We start from the raw sequence: 17055 nt of genomic DNA on the forward strand, positions 1-17055 counted from the left end.
TGGCTGAGGCCACTTACACCACAGCAAGGCCTGTTGCTCTTGCTCAGGCCACTCACATCACACCAGGCCCTGCGCTTCTGGCCGAGGCCATCTTCACCAAACCAGGCCCTGTGCTGCTTGCTGTGGCCATGTACAACACACCAGGCCCTGTGCTGGTCCCTGAGGCCATCTTCAACAATCCAGGGCCTGTGCTGTTGGATAAATGCCAAACTGAGCCTTTGGGTTAGGGTATTATGCAAACATGCAGGTATGGTTATAGGATTGTCTTCGTAACTTCAGGTACTTGCCACCTAATCACTTTAATCCATAAATTGAGACATTGTGCTGGAGCCAGCAGCTTACGGCCATACCACCCTGAGCACGCCCGACCTCGTCTGATCTCGGAAGCTAAGCAGGGCTGGGCTTGGTTAGTACTTGGATGGGAGACTGCCTGGGAATACCTGGTGCTGTAAGCCTTTCATTTTCATGTCATTGAACCGCTTTTGATCCAGAGAAGGGGTGTATTAAAAGACCAAAAGCAGCTGCCCATTAATGAGGGCACATTAACGACACTGCTTTTGGCTCTTTTCCAATGTCTTGTGCTGCTAGCTGATGCAACCTACACCACACAAGGGCCTGAGTGACCGGCTGGGGCCACTTACACCACATCAGGGCCTGTGGCTCTGGCTGAGGCCACTTACACCACACCAGGGCCTGTGGCTGCTGGCTGAGGCCACTTACACCACACCAGGGCCTGTGGCTGCTGGCTGAGGCCACCTACACCACACCAGGGCCTGTGGCTGCTGGCTGAGGCCACTTACACCACACCAGGGCCTGTGGCACTGGCTGAGGCCACTTACACCACACCAGGGCCTGTGGCTCTTGCTCAGGCCACTTACACCACACCAGGGCCTGTGGCACTGGCTGAGGCCACTTACACCACACCAGGGCCTGTGGCTGCTGGCTGAGGCCACTTACACCACACCAGTGCCTGTGGCTGCTGGCTGAGGCCACCTACACCACACCAGGGCCTGTGGCTGCTGGCTGAGGCCACTTACACCACACCAGGGCCCTTTTGCTGCTGGCTGAGGCCACTTACACCACACCAGTGCCTGTGGCTTCTGGCTGAGGCGACTTACACCACACCAGGGCCTGTGGCTGCTGGCTGAGGCCACTTACACCACACCAAGGCCTGTTGCTCTTACTCAGGCCACTCACATCACACCAGGCCCTGCGCTTCTGGCCGAGGCCATCTTCACCAAACCAGGCCCTGTGCTGCTTGCTGTGGCCATGTACAACACACCAGGCCCTGTGCTGGTTCCTGAGGCCATCTTCAACAATCCAGGGCCTGTGCTGTTGGATAAATGCCAAACTGAGCCTTTGTTTAGGGTATTATGCAAACATGCAGGTATGGTTATAGGATTGTCTTCGTAACTTCAGGTACTTGCCACCTAATCACTTGAATCCATAAATTGAGACATTGTGCTGGAGCCAGCTGCTTACGGCCATACCACCCTGAGCACGCCCGACCTCGTCTGATCTCGGAAGCTAAGCAGGGCTGGGCTTGGTTAGTACTTGGATGGGAGACTGCCTGGGAATACCTGGTGCTGTAAGCCTTTCATTTTCATGTCATTGAACCGCTTTTGATCCAGAGAAGGGGTGTATTAAAAGACCAAAAGCAGCTGCCCATTAATGAGGGCACATTAACGACACAGCTTTTGGCTCTTTTCCAATGTCTTGTGCTGCTAGCTGATGCAACCTACACCACACAAGGGCCTGAGTGACCGGCTGGGGCCACTTACACCACATCAGGGCCTGTGGCTCTGGCTGAGGCCACTTACACCACACCAGGGCCTGTGGCTGCTGGCTGAGGCCACTTACACCACACCAGGGCCTGTGGCTGCTGGCTGAGGCCACCTACACCACACCAGGGCCTGTGGCTGCTGGCTGAGGCCACTTACACCACACCAGGGCCTGTGGCACTGGCTGAGGCCACTTACACCACACCAGGGCCTGTGGCTCTTGCTCAGGCCACTTACACCACACCAGGGCCTGTGGCACTGGCTGAGGCCACTTACACCACACCAGGGCCTGTGGCTGCTGGCTGAGGCCACTTACACCACACCAGTGCCTGTGGCTGCTGGCTGAGGCCACCTACACCACACCAGGGCCTGTGGCTGCTGGCTGAGGCCACTTACACCACACCAGGGCCCTTTTGCTGCTGGCTGAGGCCACTTACACCACACCAGTGCCTGTGGCTTCTGGCTGAGGCGACTTACACCACACCAGGGCCTGTGGCTGCTGGCTGAGGCCACTTACACCACACCAAGGCCTGTTGCCCTTACTCAGGCCACTCACATCACACCAGGCCCTGCGCTTCTGGCCGAGGCCATCTTCACCAAACCAGGCCCTGTGCTGCTTGCTGTGGCCATGTACAACACACCAGGCCCTGTGCTGGTTCCTGAGGCCATCTTCAACAATCCAGGGCCTGTGCTGTTGGATAAATGCCAAACTGAGCCTTTGGGTTAGGGTATTATGCAAACATGCAGGTATGGTTATAGGATTGTCTTCGTAACTTCAGGTACTTGCCACCTAATCACTTGAATCCATAAATTGAGACATTGTGCTGGAGCCAGCAGCTTACGGCCATACCACCCTGAGCACGCCCGACCTCGTCTGATCTCGGAAGCTAAGCAGGGCTGGGCTTGGTTAGTACTTGGATGGGAGCCTGCCTGGGAATACCTGGTGCTGTAAGCCTTTCATTTTCATGTCATTGAACCGCTTTTGATCCAGAGAAGGGGTGTATTAAAAGACCAAAAGCAGCTGCCCATTAATGAGGGCACATTAACGACACTGCTTTTGGCTCTTTTCCAATGTCTTGTGCTGCTAGCTGATGCAACCTACACCACACAAGGGCCTGAGTGACCGGCTGGGGCCACTTACACCACATCAGGGCCTGTGGCTCTGGCTGAGGCCACTTACACCACACCAGGGCCTGTGGCTGCTGGCTGAGGCCACTTACACCACACCAGGGCCTGTGGCTGCTGGCTGAGGCCACCTACACCACACCAGGGCATTAGTTGCTATTGAGGCCAATTACACCACACCAGGGTCTGTGGCTCTTGCTCAGGCCACTTACACCACACCAGGGCCTGTGGCTCTTGCTCAGGCCACTTACACCACACCAGGGCCTGTGGCACTGGCTGAGGCCACTTACACCACACCAGGGCCTGTGGCTGCTGGCTGAGGCCACTTACACCACACCAGGGCCTGTGGCTGCTGGCTGAGGCCACCTACACCACACCAGGGCCTGTGGCTGCTGGCTGAGGCCACTTACACCACACCAGGGCCCTTTTGCTGCTGGCTGAGGCCACTTACACCACACCAGTGCCTGTGGCTTCTGGCTGAGGCGACTTACGCCACACCAGGGCCTGTGGCTGCTGGCTGAGGCCACTTACACCACACCAAGGCCTGTGGCTCTTGCTCAGGCCACTCACATCACACCAGGCCCTGCGCTTCTGGCCGAGGCCATCTTCACCAAACCAGGCCCTGTGCTGCTTGCTGTGGCCACTTACACCACACCAGGGCCTGTGGCTGCTGGCTGAGGCCACCTACACCACACCAGGGCCTGTGGCTGCTGGCTGAGGCGACTTAAACCACACCAGGGCCCTTTTGCTGCTGGCTGAGGCCACTTACACCACACCAGTGCCTGTGGCTGCTGGCTGAGGCCACTTACACCACACCAGGGCCTGTGGCTGCTGGCTGAGGCCAATTACACCACACCAGGGTCTGTGGCTCTTGCTCAGGCCACTTACACCACACCAGGGCCTGTGGCTGCTGGCTGAGGCCACTTACACCACAGCAAGGCCTGTTGCTCTTGCTCAGGCCACTCACATCACACCAGGCCCTGCGCTTCTGGCCGAGGCCATCTTCACCAAACCAGGCCCTGTGCTGCTTGCTGTGGCCACTTACACCACACCAGGGCCTGTGGCTGCTGGCTGAGGCCACCTACACCACACCAGGGCCTGTGGCTGCTGGCTGAGGCGACTTAAACCACACCAGGGCCCTTTTGCTGCTGGCTGAGGCCACTTACACCACACCAGTGCCTGTGGCTTCTGGCTGAGGCGACTTACACCACACCAGGGCCTGTGGCTGCTGGCTGAGGCCAATTACACCACACCAGGGTCTGTGGCTCTTGCTCAGGCCACTTACACCACACCAGGGCCTGTGGCTGCTGGCTGAGGCCACTTACACCACACCAAGGCCTGTTGCTCTTGCTCAGGCCACTCACATCACACCAGGCCCTGCGCTTCTGGCCGAGGCCATCTTCACCAAACCAGGCCCTGTGCTGCTTGCTGTGGCCATGTACAACACACCAGGCCCTGTGCTGGTCCCTGAGGCCATCTTCAACAATCCAGGGCCTGTGCTGTTGGATAAATGCCAAACTGAGCCTTTGGGTTAGGGTATTATGCAAACATGCAGGTATGGTTATAGGATTGTCTTCGTAACTTCAGGTACTTGCCACCTAATCACTTGAATCCATAAATTGAGACATTGTGCTGGAGCCAGCAGCTTACGGCCATACCACCCTGAGCACGCCCGACCTCGTCTGATCTCGGAAGCTAAGCAGGGCTGGGCTTGGTTAGTACTTGGATGGGAGACTACCTGGGAATACCTGGTGCTGTAAGCCTTTCATGTCATTGAACCGCTTTTGATCCAGAGAAGGGGTGTATTAAAAGACCAAAAGCAGCTGCCCATTAATGAGGGCACATTAACGACACTGCTTTTGGCTCTTTTCCAATGTCTTGTGCTGCTAGCTGATGCAACCTACACCACACAAGGGCCTGAGTGACCGGCTGGGGCCACTTACACCACATCAGGGCCTGTGGCTCTGGCTGAGGCCACTTACACCACACCAGGGCCTGTGGCTGCTGGCTGAGGCCACTTACACCACACCAGGGCCTGTGGCTGCTGGCTGAGGCCACCTACACCACACCAGGGCCTGTGGCTGCTGGCTGAGGCCACTTACACCACACCAGGGCCTGTGGCACTGGCTGAGGCCACTTACACCACACCAGGGCCTGTGGCTCTTGCTCAGGCCACTTACACCACACCAGGGCCTGTGGCACTGGCTGAGGCCACTTACACCACACCAGGGCCTGTGGCTGCTGGCTGAGGCCACTTACACCACACCAGTGCCTGTGGCTGCTGGCTGAGGCCACCTACACCACACCAGGGCCTGTGGCTGCTGGCTGAGGCCACTTACACCACACCAGGGCCCTTTTGCTGCTGGCTGAGGCCACTTACACCACACCAGTGCCTGTGGCTTCTGGCTGAGGCGACTTACACCACACCAGGGCCTGTGGCTGCTGGCTGAGGCCACTTACACCACACCAAGGCCTGTTGCTCTTACTCAGGCCACTCACATCACACCAGGCCCTGCGCTTCTGGCCGAGGCCATCTTCACCAAACCAGGCCCTGTGCTGCTTGCTGTGGCCATGTACAACACACCAGGCCCTGTGCTGGTTCCTGAGGCCATCTTCAACAATCCAGGGCCTGTGCTGTTGGATAAATGCCAAACTGAGCCTTTGTTTAGGGTATTATGCAAACATGCAGGTATGGTTATAGGATTGTCTTCGTAACTTCAGGTACTTGCCACCTAATCACTTGAATCCATAAATTGAGACATTGTGCTGGAGCCAGCAGCTTACGGCCATACCACCCTGAGCACGCCCGACCTCGTCTGATCTCGGAAGCTAAGCAGGGCTGGGCTTGGTTAGTACTTGGATGGGAGACTGCCTGGGAATACCTGGTGCTGTAAGCCTTTCATTTTCATGTCATTGAACCGCTTTTGATCCAGAGAAGGGGTGTATTAAAAGACCAAAAGCAGCTGCCCATTAATGAGGGCACATTAACGACACTGCTTTTGGCTCTTTTCCAATGTCTTGTGCTGCTAGCTGATGCAACCTACACCACACAAGGGCCTGAGTGACCGGCTGGGGCCACTTACACCACATCAGGGCCTGTGGCTCTGGCTGAGGCCACTTACACCACACCAGGGCCTGTGGCTGCTGGCTGAGGCCACTTACACCACACCAGGGCCTGTGGCTGCTGGCTGAGGCCACCTACACCACACCAGGGCCTGTGGCTGCTGGCTGAGGCCACTTACACCACACCAGGGCCTGTGGCACTGGCTGAGGCCACTTACACCACACCAGGGCCTGTGGCTCTTGCTCAGGCCACTTACACCACACCAGGGCCTGTGGCACTGGCTGAGGCCACTTACACCACACCAGGGCCTGTGGCTGCTGGCTGAGGCCACTTACACCACACCAGTGCCTGTGGCTGCTGGCTGAGGCCACCTACACCACACCAGGGCCTGTGGCTGCTGGCTGAGGCCACTTACACCACACCAGGGCCTGTGGCTGCTGGCTGAGGCCACTTACACCACACCAGTGCCTGTGGCTTCTGGCTGAGGCGACTTACACCACACCAGGGCCTGTGGCTGCTGGCTGAGGCCACTCACATCACACCAGGCCCTGCGCTTCTGGCCGAGGCCATCTTCACCAAACCAGGCCCTGTGCTGCTTGCTGTGGCCATGTACAACACACCAGGCCCTGTGCTGGTTCCTGAGGCCATCTTCAACAATCCAGGGCCTGTGCTGTTGGATAAATGCCAAACTGAGCCTTTGGGTTAGGGTATTATGCAAACATGCAGGTATGGTTATAGGATTGTCTTCGTAACTTCAGGTACTTGCCACCTAATCACTTGAATCCATAAATTGAGACATTGTGCTGGAGCCAGCAGCTTACGGCCATACCACCCTGAGCACGCCCGACCTCGTCTGATCTCGGAAGCTAAGCAGGGCTGGGCTTGGTTAGTACTTGGATGGGAGACTGCCTGGGAATACCTGGTGCTGTAAGCCTTTCATTTTCATGTCATTGAACCGCTTTTGATCCAGAGAAGGGGTGTATTAAAAGACCAAAAGCAGCTGCCCATTAATGAGGGCACATTAACGACACTGCTTTTGGCTCTTTTCCAATGTCTTGTGCTGCTAGCTGATGCAACCTACACCACACAAGGGCCTGAGTGACCGGCTGGGGCCACTTACACCACATCAGGGCCTGTGGCTCTGGCTGAGGCCACTTACACCACACCAGGGCCTGTGGCTGCTGGCTGAGGCCACTTACACCACACCAGGGCCTGTGGCTGCTGGCTGAGGCCACCTACACCACACCAGGGCATTAGTTGCTATTGAGGCCAATTACACCACACCAGGGTCTGTGGCTCTTGCTCAGGCCACTTACACCACACCAGGGCCTGTGGCTCTTGCTCAGGCCACTTACACCACACCAGGGCCTGTGGCACTGGCTGAGGCCACTTACACCACACCAGGGCCTGTGGCTGCTGGCTGAGGCCACTTACACCACACCAGGGCCTGTGGCTGCTGGCTGAGGCCACCTACACCACACCAGGGCCTGTGGCTGCTGGCTGAGGCCACTTACACCACACCAGGGCCCTTTTGCTGCTGGCTGAGGCCACTTACACCACACCAGTGCCTGTGGCTTCTGGCTGAGGCGACTTACGCCACACCAGGGCCTGTGGCTGCTGGCTGAGGCCACTTACACCACACCAAGGCCTGTGGCTCTTGCTCAGGCCACTCACATCACACCAGGCCCTGCGCTTCTGGCCGAGGCCATCTTCACCAAACCAGGCCCTGTGCTGCTTGCTGTGGCCACTTACACCACACCAGGGCCTGTGGCTGCTGGCTGAGGCCACCTACACCACACCAGGGCCTGTGGCTGCTGGCTGAGGCGACTTAAACCACACCAGGGCCCTTTTGCTGCTGGCTGAGGCCACTTACACCACACCAGTGCCTGTGGCTGCTGGCTGAGGCCACTTACACCACACCAGGGCCTGTGGCTGCTGGCTGAGGCCAATTACACCACACCAGGGTCTGTGGCTCTTGCTCAGGCCACTTACACCACACCAGGGCCTGTGGCTGCTGGCTGAGGCCACTTACACCACAGCAAGGCCTGTTGCTCTTGCTCAGGCCACTCACATCACACCAGGCCCTGCGCTTCTGGCCGAGGCCATCTTCACCAAACCAGGCCCTGTGCTGCTTGCTGTGGCCACTTACACCACACCAGGGCCTGTGGCTGCTGGCTGAGGCCACCTACACCACACCAGGGCCTGTGGCTGCTGGCTGAGGCGACTTAAACCACACCAGGGCCCTTTTGCTGCTGGCTGAGGCCACTTACACCACACCAGTGCCTGTGGCTTCTGGCTGAGGCGACTTACACCACACCAGGGCCTGTGGCTGCTGGCTGAGGCCAATTACACCACACCAGGGTCTGTGGCTCTTGCTCAGGCCACTTACACCACACCAGGGCCTGTGGCTGCTGGCTGAGGCCACTTACACCACACCAAGGCCTGTTGCTCTTGCTCAGGCCACTCACATCACACCAGGCCCTGCGCTTCTGGCCGAGGCCATCTTCACCAAACCAGGCCCTGTGCTGCTTGCTGTGGCCATGTACAACACACCAGGCCCTGTGCTGGTCCCTGAGGCCATCTTCAACAATCCAGGGCCTGTGCTGTTGGATAAATGCCAAACTGAGCCTTTGGGTTAGGGTATTATGCAAACATGCAGGTATGGTTATAGGATTGTCTTCGTAACTTCAGGTACTTGCCACCTAATCACTTGAATCCATAAATTGAGACATTGTGCTGGAGCCAGCAGCTTACGGCCATACCACCCTGAGCACGCCCGACCTCGTCTGATCTCGGAAGCTAAGCAGGGCTGGGCTTGGTTAGTACTTGGATGGGAGACTGCCTGGGAATACCTGGTGCTGTAAGCCTTTCATTTTCATGTCATTGAACCGCTTTTGATCCAGAGAAGGGGTGTATTAAAAGACCAAAAGCAGCTGCCCATTAATGAGGGCACATTAACGACACTGCTTTTGGCTCTTTTCCAATGTCTTGTGCTGCTAGCTGATGCAACCTACACCACACAAGGGCCTGAGTGACCGGCTGGGGCCACTTACACCACATCAGGGCCTGTGGCTCTGGCTGAGGCCACTTACACCACACCAGGGCCTGTGGCTGCTGGCTGAGGCCACTTACACCACACCAGGGCCTGTGGCTGCTGGCTGAGGCCACCTACACCACACCAGGGCCTGTGGCTGCTGGCTGAGGCCAATTACACCACACCAGGGCCTGTGGCACTGGCTGAGGCCACTTACACCACACCAGGGCCTGTGGCTCTTGCTCAGGCCACTTACACCACACCAGGGCCTGTGGCACTGGCTGAGGCCACTTACACCACACCAGGGCCTGTGGCTGCTGGCTGAGGCCACCTACACCACACCAGGGCCTGTGGCTGCTGGCTGAGGCGACTTACACCACACCAGGGCCCTTTTGCTGCTGGCTGAGGCCACTTACACCACACCAGTGCCTGTGGCTTCTGGCTGAGGCCACTTACACCACACCAGGGCCTGTGGCTGCTGGCTGAGGCCAATTACACCACACCAGGGTCTGTGGCTCTTGCTCAGGCCACTTACACCACACCAGGGCCTGTGGCACTGGCTGAGGCCACTTACACCACACCAGGGCCTGTGGCTGCTGGCTGAGGCCACTTACACCACACCAGGGCCTGTGGCTGCTGGCTGAGGCCACTTACACCACACCAGGGCCTGTGGCTGCTGGCTGAGGCCACCTACACCACACCAGGGCCTGTGGCTGCTGGCTGAGGCCACTTACACCACACCAGGGCCCTTTTGCTGCTGGCTGAGGCCACTTACACCACACCAGTGCCTGTGGCTGCTGGCTGAGGCGACTTACACCACACCAGGGCCTGTGGCTGCTGGCTGAGGCCACTTACACCACACCAAGGCCTGTTGCTCTTGCTCAGGCCACTCACTTCACACCAGGCCCTGCGCTTCTGGCCGAGGCCATCTTCACCAAACCAGGTCCTGTGCTGGTTCCTGAGGCCATCTTCAACAATCCAGGGCCTGTGCTGTTGGATAAATGCCAAACTGAGCCTTTGGGTTAGGGTATTATGCAAACATGCAGGTATGGTTATAGGATTGTCTTCGTAACTTCAGGTACTTGCCACCTAATCACTTGAATCCATAAATTGAGACATTGTGCTGGGGCCAGCAGCTTACGGCCATACCACCCTGAGCACGCCCGACCTCGTCTGATCTCGGAAGCTAAGCAGGGCTTGGCTTGGTTAGTACTTGGATGGGAGACTGCCTGGGAATACCTGGTGCTGTAAGCCTTTCATTTTCATGTCATTGAACCGCTTTTGATCCAGAGAAGGGGTGTATTAAAAGACCAAAAGCAGCTGCCCATTAATGAGGGCACATTAACGACACTGCTTTTGGCTCTTTTCCAATGTCTTGTGCTGCTAGCTGATGCCACCTACACCACACCAGGGCCTGAGTGACCGGCTGGGGCCACTTACACCACATCAGGGCCTGTGGCTCTGGCTGAGGCCACTTACACCACACCAGGGCCTGTGGCTGCTGGCTGAGGCCAGTTACACCACAACAGAGCCTGTGGCTGCTGGCTGAAGCCACTTACACCACACCAGGGCCTTAGTTGCTATTGAGGCCACTTACACCACACCAGGGCCTGTGGCTGCTGGCTGAGGCCACCTACACCACACCAGGGCCTGTGGCTGCTGGCTGAGGCGACTTACACCACACCAGGGCCCTTTTGCTGCTGGCTGAGGCCACTTACACCACACCAGTGCCTGTGTCTTCTAGCTGAGGCAACTTACACCACACCAGGGCCTGTGGCTGCTGGCTGAGGCCAATTACACCACACCAGGGTCTGTGGCTCTTGCTCAGGCCACTTACACCACACCAGGGCCTGTGGCACTGGCTGAGGCCACTTACACCACACCAGGGCCTGTGGCTGCTGGCTGAGGCCACTTACACCACACCAGGGCCTGTGGCTGCTGGCTGAGGCCACTTACACCACACCAGGGCCTGTGGCTGCTGGCTGAGGCCACTTACACCACACCAGGGCCTGTGGCTGCTGGCTGAGGCCACCTACACCACACCAGGGCCTGTGGCTGCTGGCTGAGGCCACCTACACCACACCAGGGCCTGTGGCTGCTGGCTGAGGCGACTTACACCACACCAGGGCCCTTTTGCTGCTGGCTGAGGCCACTTACACCACACCAGTGCCTGTGGCTTCTGGCTGAGGCCACTTACACCACACCAGGGCCTGTGGCTGCTGGCTGAGGCCAATTACACCACACCAGGGTCTGTGGCTCTTGCTCAGGCCACTTACACCACACCAGGGCCTGTGGCACTGGCTGAGGCCACTTACACCACACCAGGGCCTGTGGCTGCTGGCTGAGGCCACTTACACCACACCAGGGCCTGTGGCTGCTGGCTGAGGCCACTTACACCACACCAGGGCCTGTGGCTGCTGGCTGAGGCCACCTACACCACACCAGGGCCTGTGGCTGCTGGCTGAGGCCACTTACACCACACCAGGGCCCTTTTGCTGCTGGCTGAGGCCACTTACACCACACCAGTGCCTGTGGCTGCTGGCTGAGGCGACTTACACCACACCAGGGCCTGTGGCTGCTGGCTGAGGCCACTTACACCACACCAAGGCCTGTTGCTCTTGCTCAGGCCACTCACTTCACACCAGGCCCTGCGCTTCTGGCCGAGGCCATCTTCACCAAACCAGGTCCTGTGCTGGTTCCTGAGGCCATCTTCAACAATCCAGGGCCTGTGCTGTTGGATAAATGCCAAACTGAGCCTTTGGGTTAGGGTATTATGCAAACATGCAGGTATGGTTATAGGATTGTCTTCGTAACTTCAGGTACTTGCCACCTAATCACTTGAATCCATAAATTGAGACATTGTGCTGGGGCCAGCAGCTTACGGCCATACCACCCTGAGCACGCCCGACCTCGTCTGATCTCGGAAGCTAAGCAGGGCTTGGCTTGGTTAGTACTTGGATGGGAGACTGCCTGGGAATACCTGGTGCTGTAAGCCTTTCATTTTCATGTCATTGAACCGCTTTTGATCCAGAGAAGGGGTGTATTAAAAGACCAAAAGCAGCTGCCCATTAATGAGGGCACATTAACGACACTGCTTTTGGCTCTTTTCCAATGTCTTGTGCTGCTAGCTGATGCCACCTACACCACACCAGGGCCTGAGTGACCGGCTGGGGCCACTTACACCACATCAGGGCCTGTGGCTCTGGCTGAGGCCACTTACACCACACCAGGGCCTGTGGCTGCTGGCTGAGGCCAGTTACACCACAACAGAGCCTGTGGCTGCTGGCTGAAGCCACTTACACCACACCAGGGCCTTAGTTGCTATTGAGGCCACTTACACCACACCAGGGCCTGTGGCTGCTGGCTGAGGCCACCTACACCACACCAGGGCCTGTGGCTGCTGGCTGAGGCGACTTACACCACACCAGGGCCCTTTTGCTGCTGGCTGAGGCCACTTACACCACACCAGTGCCTGTGTCTTCTAGCTGAGGCAACTTACACCACACCAGGGCCTGTGGCTGCTGGCTGAGGCCAATTACACCACACCAGGGTCTGTGGCTCTTGCTCAGGCCACTTACACCACACCAGGGCCTGTGGCACTGGCTGAGGCCACTTACACCACACCAGGGCCTGTGGCTGCTGGCTGAGGCCACTTACACCACACCAGGGCCTGTGGCTGCTGGCTGAGGCCACTTACACCACACCAGGGCCTGTGGCTGCTGGCTGAGGCCACCTACACCACACCAGGGCCTGTGGCTGCTGGCTGAGGCCACTTACACCACACCAGGGCCCTTTTGCTGCTGGCTGAGGCCACTTACACCACACCAGTGCCTGTGGCTTCTGGCTGAGGCGACTTACACCACACCAGGGCCTGTGGCTGCTGGCTGAGGCCACTTACACCACACCAAGGCCTGTTGCTCTTGCTCAGGCCACTCACATCACACCAGGCCCTGCGCTTCTGGCCGAGGCCATCTTCACCAAACCAGGCCCTGTGCTGCTTGCTGTGGCCATGTACAACACACCAGGCCCTGTGCTGGTCCCTGAGGCCATCTTCAACAATCCAGGGCCTGTGCTGTTGGATAAATGCCAAACTGAGCCTTTGGGTTAGGGTATTATGCAAACATGCAGGTATGGTTATAGGATTGTCTTCGTAACTTCAGGTACTTGCCACCTAATCACTTGAATCCATAAATTGAGACATTGTGCTGGAGCCAGTAGCTTACGGCCATACCACCCTGAGCACGCCCGACCTCGTCTGATCTCGGAAGCTAAGCAGGGCTGGGCTTGGTTAGTACTTGGATGGGAGACTGCCTGGGAATACCTGGTGCTGTAAGCCTTTCATTTTCATGTCATTGAACCGCTTTTGATCCAGAGAAGGGGTGTATTAAAAGACCAAAAGCAGCTGCCCATTAATGAGGGCACATTAACGACACTGCTTTTGGCTCTTTTCCAATGTCTTGTGCTGCTAGCTGATGCAACCTACACCACACAAGGGCCTGAGTGACCGGCTGGGGCCACTTACACCACATCAGGGCCTGTGGCTCTGGCTGAGGCCACTTACACCACACCAGGGCCTGTGGCTGCTGGCTGAGGCCACCTACACCACACCAGGGCCTGTGGCTGCTGGCTGAGGCCAATTACACCACACCAGGGCCTGTGGCACTGGCTGAGGCCACTTACACCACACCAGGGCCTGTGGCTCTTGCTCAGGCCACTTACACCACACCAGGGCCTGTGGCACTGGCTGAGGCCACTTACACCACACCAGGGCCTGTGGCTGCTGGCTGAGGCCACCTACACCACACCAGGGCCTGTGGCTGCTGGCTGAGGCGACTTACACCACACCAGGGCCCTTTTGCTGCTGGCTGAGGCCACTTACACCACACCAGTGCCTGTGGCTTCTGGCTGAGGCCACTTACACCACACCAGGGCCTGTGGCTGCTGGCTGAGGCCAATTACACCACACCAGGGTCTGTGGCTCTTGCTCAGGCCACTTACACCACACCAGGGCCTGTGGCACTGGCTGAGGCCACTTACACCACACCAGGGCCTGTGGCTGCTGGCTGAGGCCACTTACACCACACCAGGGCCTGTGGCTGCTGGCTGAGGCCACTTACACCACACCAGGGCCTGTGGCTGCTGGCTGAGGCCACTTACACCACACCAGGGCCTGTGGCTGCTGGCTGAGGCCACTTACACCACAGCAGGGCCCTTTTGCTGCTAGCTGAGGCCACTTACACCACACCAGTGCCTGTGGCTGCTGGCTGAGGCGACTTACACCACACCAGGGCCTGTGGCTGCTGGCTGAGGCCACTTACACCACACCAAGGCCTGTTGCTCTTGCTCAGGCCACTCACTTCACACCAGGCCCTGCGCTTCTGGCCGAGGCCATCTTCACCAAACCAGGTCCTGTGCTGGTTTCTGAGGCCATCTTCAACAATCCAGGGCCTGTGCTGTTGGATAAATGCCAAACTGAGCGTTTGGGTTAGGGTATTATACAAACATGCAGGTATGGTTATAGGATTGTCTTCGTAACTTCAGGTACTTGCCACCTAATCACTTGAATCCATAAATTGAGACATTGTGCTGGGGCCAGCAGCTTACGGCCATACCACCCTGAGCACGCCCGACCTCGTCTGATCTCGGAAGCTAAGCAGGGCTGGGCTTGGTTAGTACTTGGATGGGAGACTGCCTGTGAATACCTGTTGCTGTAAGCCTTTCATTTTCATGTCATTGAACCGCTTTTGATCCAGAGAAGGGGTGTATTAAAAGACCAAAAGCAGCTGCCCATTAATGAGGGCACATTAACGACACTGCTTTTGGCTCTTTTCCAATGTCTTGTGCTGCTAGCTGATGCCACCTACAACACACCAGGGCCTGAGTGACCGGCTGGGGCCACTTACACCACATCAGGGCCTGTGGCTCTGGCTGAGGCCACTTACACCACACCAGGGCCTGTGGCTGCTGGCTGAGGCCACTTACACCACACCAGGGCCTGTGGCTGCTGGCTGAGGCCACCTACACCACACCAGGGCCTGTGGCTGCTGGCTGAGGCCAATTACACCACACCAGGGCCTGTGGCACTGGCTGAGGCCACTTACACCACACCAGGGCCTGTGACTCTTGCTCAGGCCACTTACACCACACCAGGGCCTGTGGCACTGGCTGAGGCCACTTACACCACACCAGGGCCTGTGGCTGCTGGCTGAGGCCACTTACACCACACCAGGGCCTGTGGCTGCTGGCTGAGGCCACTTACACCACACCAGGGCCTGTGGCTGCTGGCTGAGGCCACCTACACCACACCAGGGCCTGTGGCTGCTGGCTGAGGCCACTTACACCACACCAGGGCCCTTTTGCTGCTGGCTGAGGCCACTTACACCACACCAGTGCCTGTGGCTTCTGGCTGAGGCGACTTACACCACACCAGGGCCTGTGGCTGCTGGCTGAGGCCACTTACACCACACCAAGGCCTGTTGCTCTTACTCAGGCCACTCACATCACACCAGGCCCTGCGCTTCTGGCCGAGGCCATCTTCACCAAACCAGGACCTGTGCTGCTTGCTGTGGCCATGTACAACACACCAGGCCCTGTGCTGGTTCCTGAGGCCATCTTCAACAATCCAGGGCCTGTGCTGTTGGATAAATGCCAAACTGAGCCTTTGGGTTAGGGTATTATGCAAACATGCAGGTATGGTTATAGGATTGTCTTCGTAACTTCAGGTACTTGCCACCTAATCACTTGAATCCATAAATTGAGACATTGTGCTGGAGCCAGCAGCTTACGGCCATACCACCCTGAGCACGCCCGACCTCGTCTGATCTCGGAAGCTAAGCAGGGCTGGGCTTGGTTAGTACTTGGATGGGAGACTACCTGGGAATACCTGGTGCTGTAAGCCTTTCATGTCATTGAACCGCTTTTGATCCAGAGAAGGGGTGTATTAAAAGACCAAAAGCAGCTGCCCATTAATGAGGGCACATTAACGACACTGCTTTTGGCTCTTTTCCAATGTCTTGTGCTGCTAGCTGATGCAACCTACACCACACAAGGGCCTGAGTGACCGGCTGGGGCCACTTACACCACATCAGGGCCTGTGGCTCTGGCTGAGGCCACTTACACCACACCAGGGCCTGTGGCTGCTGGCTGAGGCCACTTACACCACACCAGGGCCTGTGGCTGCTGGCTGAGGCCACCTACACCACACCAGGGCATTAGTTGCTATTGAGGCCAATTACACCACACCAGGGTCTGTGGCTCTTGCTCAGGCCACTTACACCACACCAGGGCCTGTGGCTCTTGCTCAGGCCACTTACACCACACCAGGGCCTGTGGCTGCTGGCTGAGGCCACTTACACCACACCAGGGCCTGTGGCTGCTGGCTGAGGCCACTTACACCACACCAGGGCCCTTTTGCTGCTGGCTGAGGCCACTTACACCACACCAGTGCCTGTGGCTTCTGGCTGAGGCGACTTACACCACACCAGGGCCTGTGGCTGCTGGCTGAGGCCACTTACACCACACCAAGGCCTGTGGCTCTTGCTCAGGCGACTCACATCACACCAGGCCCTGCGCTTCTGGCCGAGGCCATCTTCACCAAACCAGGCCCTGTGCTGCTTGCTGTGGCCACTTACACCACACCAGGGCCTGTGGCTGCTGGCTGAGGCCACCTACACCACACCAGGGCCTGTGGCTGCTGGCTGAGGCGACTTAAACCACACCAGGGCCCTTTTGCTGCTGGCTGAGGCCACTTACACCACACCAGTGCCTGTGGCTTCTGGCTGAGGCGACTTACACCACACCAGGGCCTGTGGCTGCTGGCTGAGGCCAATTACACCACACCAGGGTCTGTGGCTCTTGCTCAGGCCACTTACACCACACCAGGGCCTGTGGCTGCTGGCTGAGGCCACTTACACCACACCAAGGCCTGTTGCTCTTGCTCAGGCCACTCACATCACACCAGGCCCTGCGCTTCTGGCCGAGGCCATCTTCACCAAACCAGGCCCTGTGCTGCTTGCTGTGGCCATGTACAACACACCAGGCCCTGTGCTGGT

The 17055-nt window shown here is 58.1% G+C and overlaps 9 non-coding genes and 3 pseudogenes across 9 annotated transcripts; all 12 read left to right on the forward strand.

Annotated features, from left to right (window-relative positions):
- The first annotated feature begins 336 nt into the window (after positions 1-336).
- LOC146675965 (5S ribosomal RNA) lies at positions 337-455 on the forward strand. Its single transcript, XR_014911022.1, has one exon. It is a non-coding gene; the product is annotated as a 5S ribosomal RNA (ribosomal RNA).
- Positions 456-1476: 1021 nt separating this feature from the next.
- On the forward strand, positions 1477-1595 carry LOC146675966 (5S ribosomal RNA). Its single transcript, XR_014911023.1, has one exon. It is a non-coding gene; the product is annotated as a 5S ribosomal RNA (ribosomal RNA).
- A 1022-nt stretch (positions 1596-2617) lies between these two features.
- LOC146675967 (5S ribosomal RNA) lies at positions 2618-2736 on the forward strand. The gene has a single exon (XR_014910780.1). It is a non-coding gene; the product is annotated as a 5S ribosomal RNA (ribosomal RNA).
- Positions 2737-4550: 1814 nt separating this feature from the next.
- On the forward strand, positions 4551-4669 carry LOC146675968 (5S ribosomal RNA). The gene has a single exon (XR_014910736.1). It is a non-coding gene; the product is annotated as a 5S ribosomal RNA (ribosomal RNA).
- Positions 4670-5684: 1015 nt separating this feature from the next.
- LOC146675969 (5S ribosomal RNA) lies at positions 5685-5803 on the forward strand. The gene has a single exon (XR_014911024.1). It is a non-coding gene; the product is annotated as a 5S ribosomal RNA (ribosomal RNA).
- Positions 5804-6785: 982 nt separating this feature from the next.
- LOC146675970 (5S ribosomal RNA) lies at positions 6786-6904 on the forward strand. Its single transcript, XR_014911025.1, has one exon. It is a non-coding gene; the product is annotated as a 5S ribosomal RNA (ribosomal RNA).
- Positions 6905-8718: 1814 nt separating this feature from the next.
- On the forward strand, positions 8719-8837 carry LOC146675971 (5S ribosomal RNA). Its single transcript, XR_014911026.1, has one exon. It is a non-coding gene; the product is annotated as a 5S ribosomal RNA (ribosomal RNA).
- Positions 8838-10139: 1302 nt separating this feature from the next.
- On the forward strand, positions 10140-10258 carry LOC146675972 (5S ribosomal RNA; annotated as a pseudogene).
- Positions 10259-11880: 1622 nt separating this feature from the next.
- Positions 11881-11999, forward strand: LOC146675973 (5S ribosomal RNA; annotated as a pseudogene).
- Positions 12000-13221: 1222 nt separating this feature from the next.
- LOC146675974 (5S ribosomal RNA) lies at positions 13222-13340 on the forward strand. The gene has a single exon (XR_014911027.1). It is a non-coding gene; the product is annotated as a 5S ribosomal RNA (ribosomal RNA).
- A 1262-nt stretch (positions 13341-14602) lies between these two features.
- On the forward strand, positions 14603-14721 carry LOC146675975 (5S ribosomal RNA; annotated as a pseudogene).
- A 1062-nt stretch (positions 14722-15783) lies between these two features.
- LOC146675976 (5S ribosomal RNA) lies at positions 15784-15902 on the forward strand. The gene has a single exon (XR_014910747.1). It is a non-coding gene; the product is annotated as a 5S ribosomal RNA (ribosomal RNA).
- The last annotated feature ends 1153 nt before the right edge of the window (positions 15903-17055 follow it).

The sequence above is a fragment of the Rhamphochromis longiceps genome, linkage group LG3 (genome assembly GCF_057381845.1).
Source record: "Rhamphochromis longiceps isolate RC_006_pf linkage group LG3, R_longiceps_female_GT1.1, whole genome shotgun sequence".
In the NCBI taxonomy this organism is placed as follows: Eukaryota; Metazoa; Chordata; class Actinopteri; order Cichliformes; family Cichlidae; genus Rhamphochromis; species Rhamphochromis longiceps.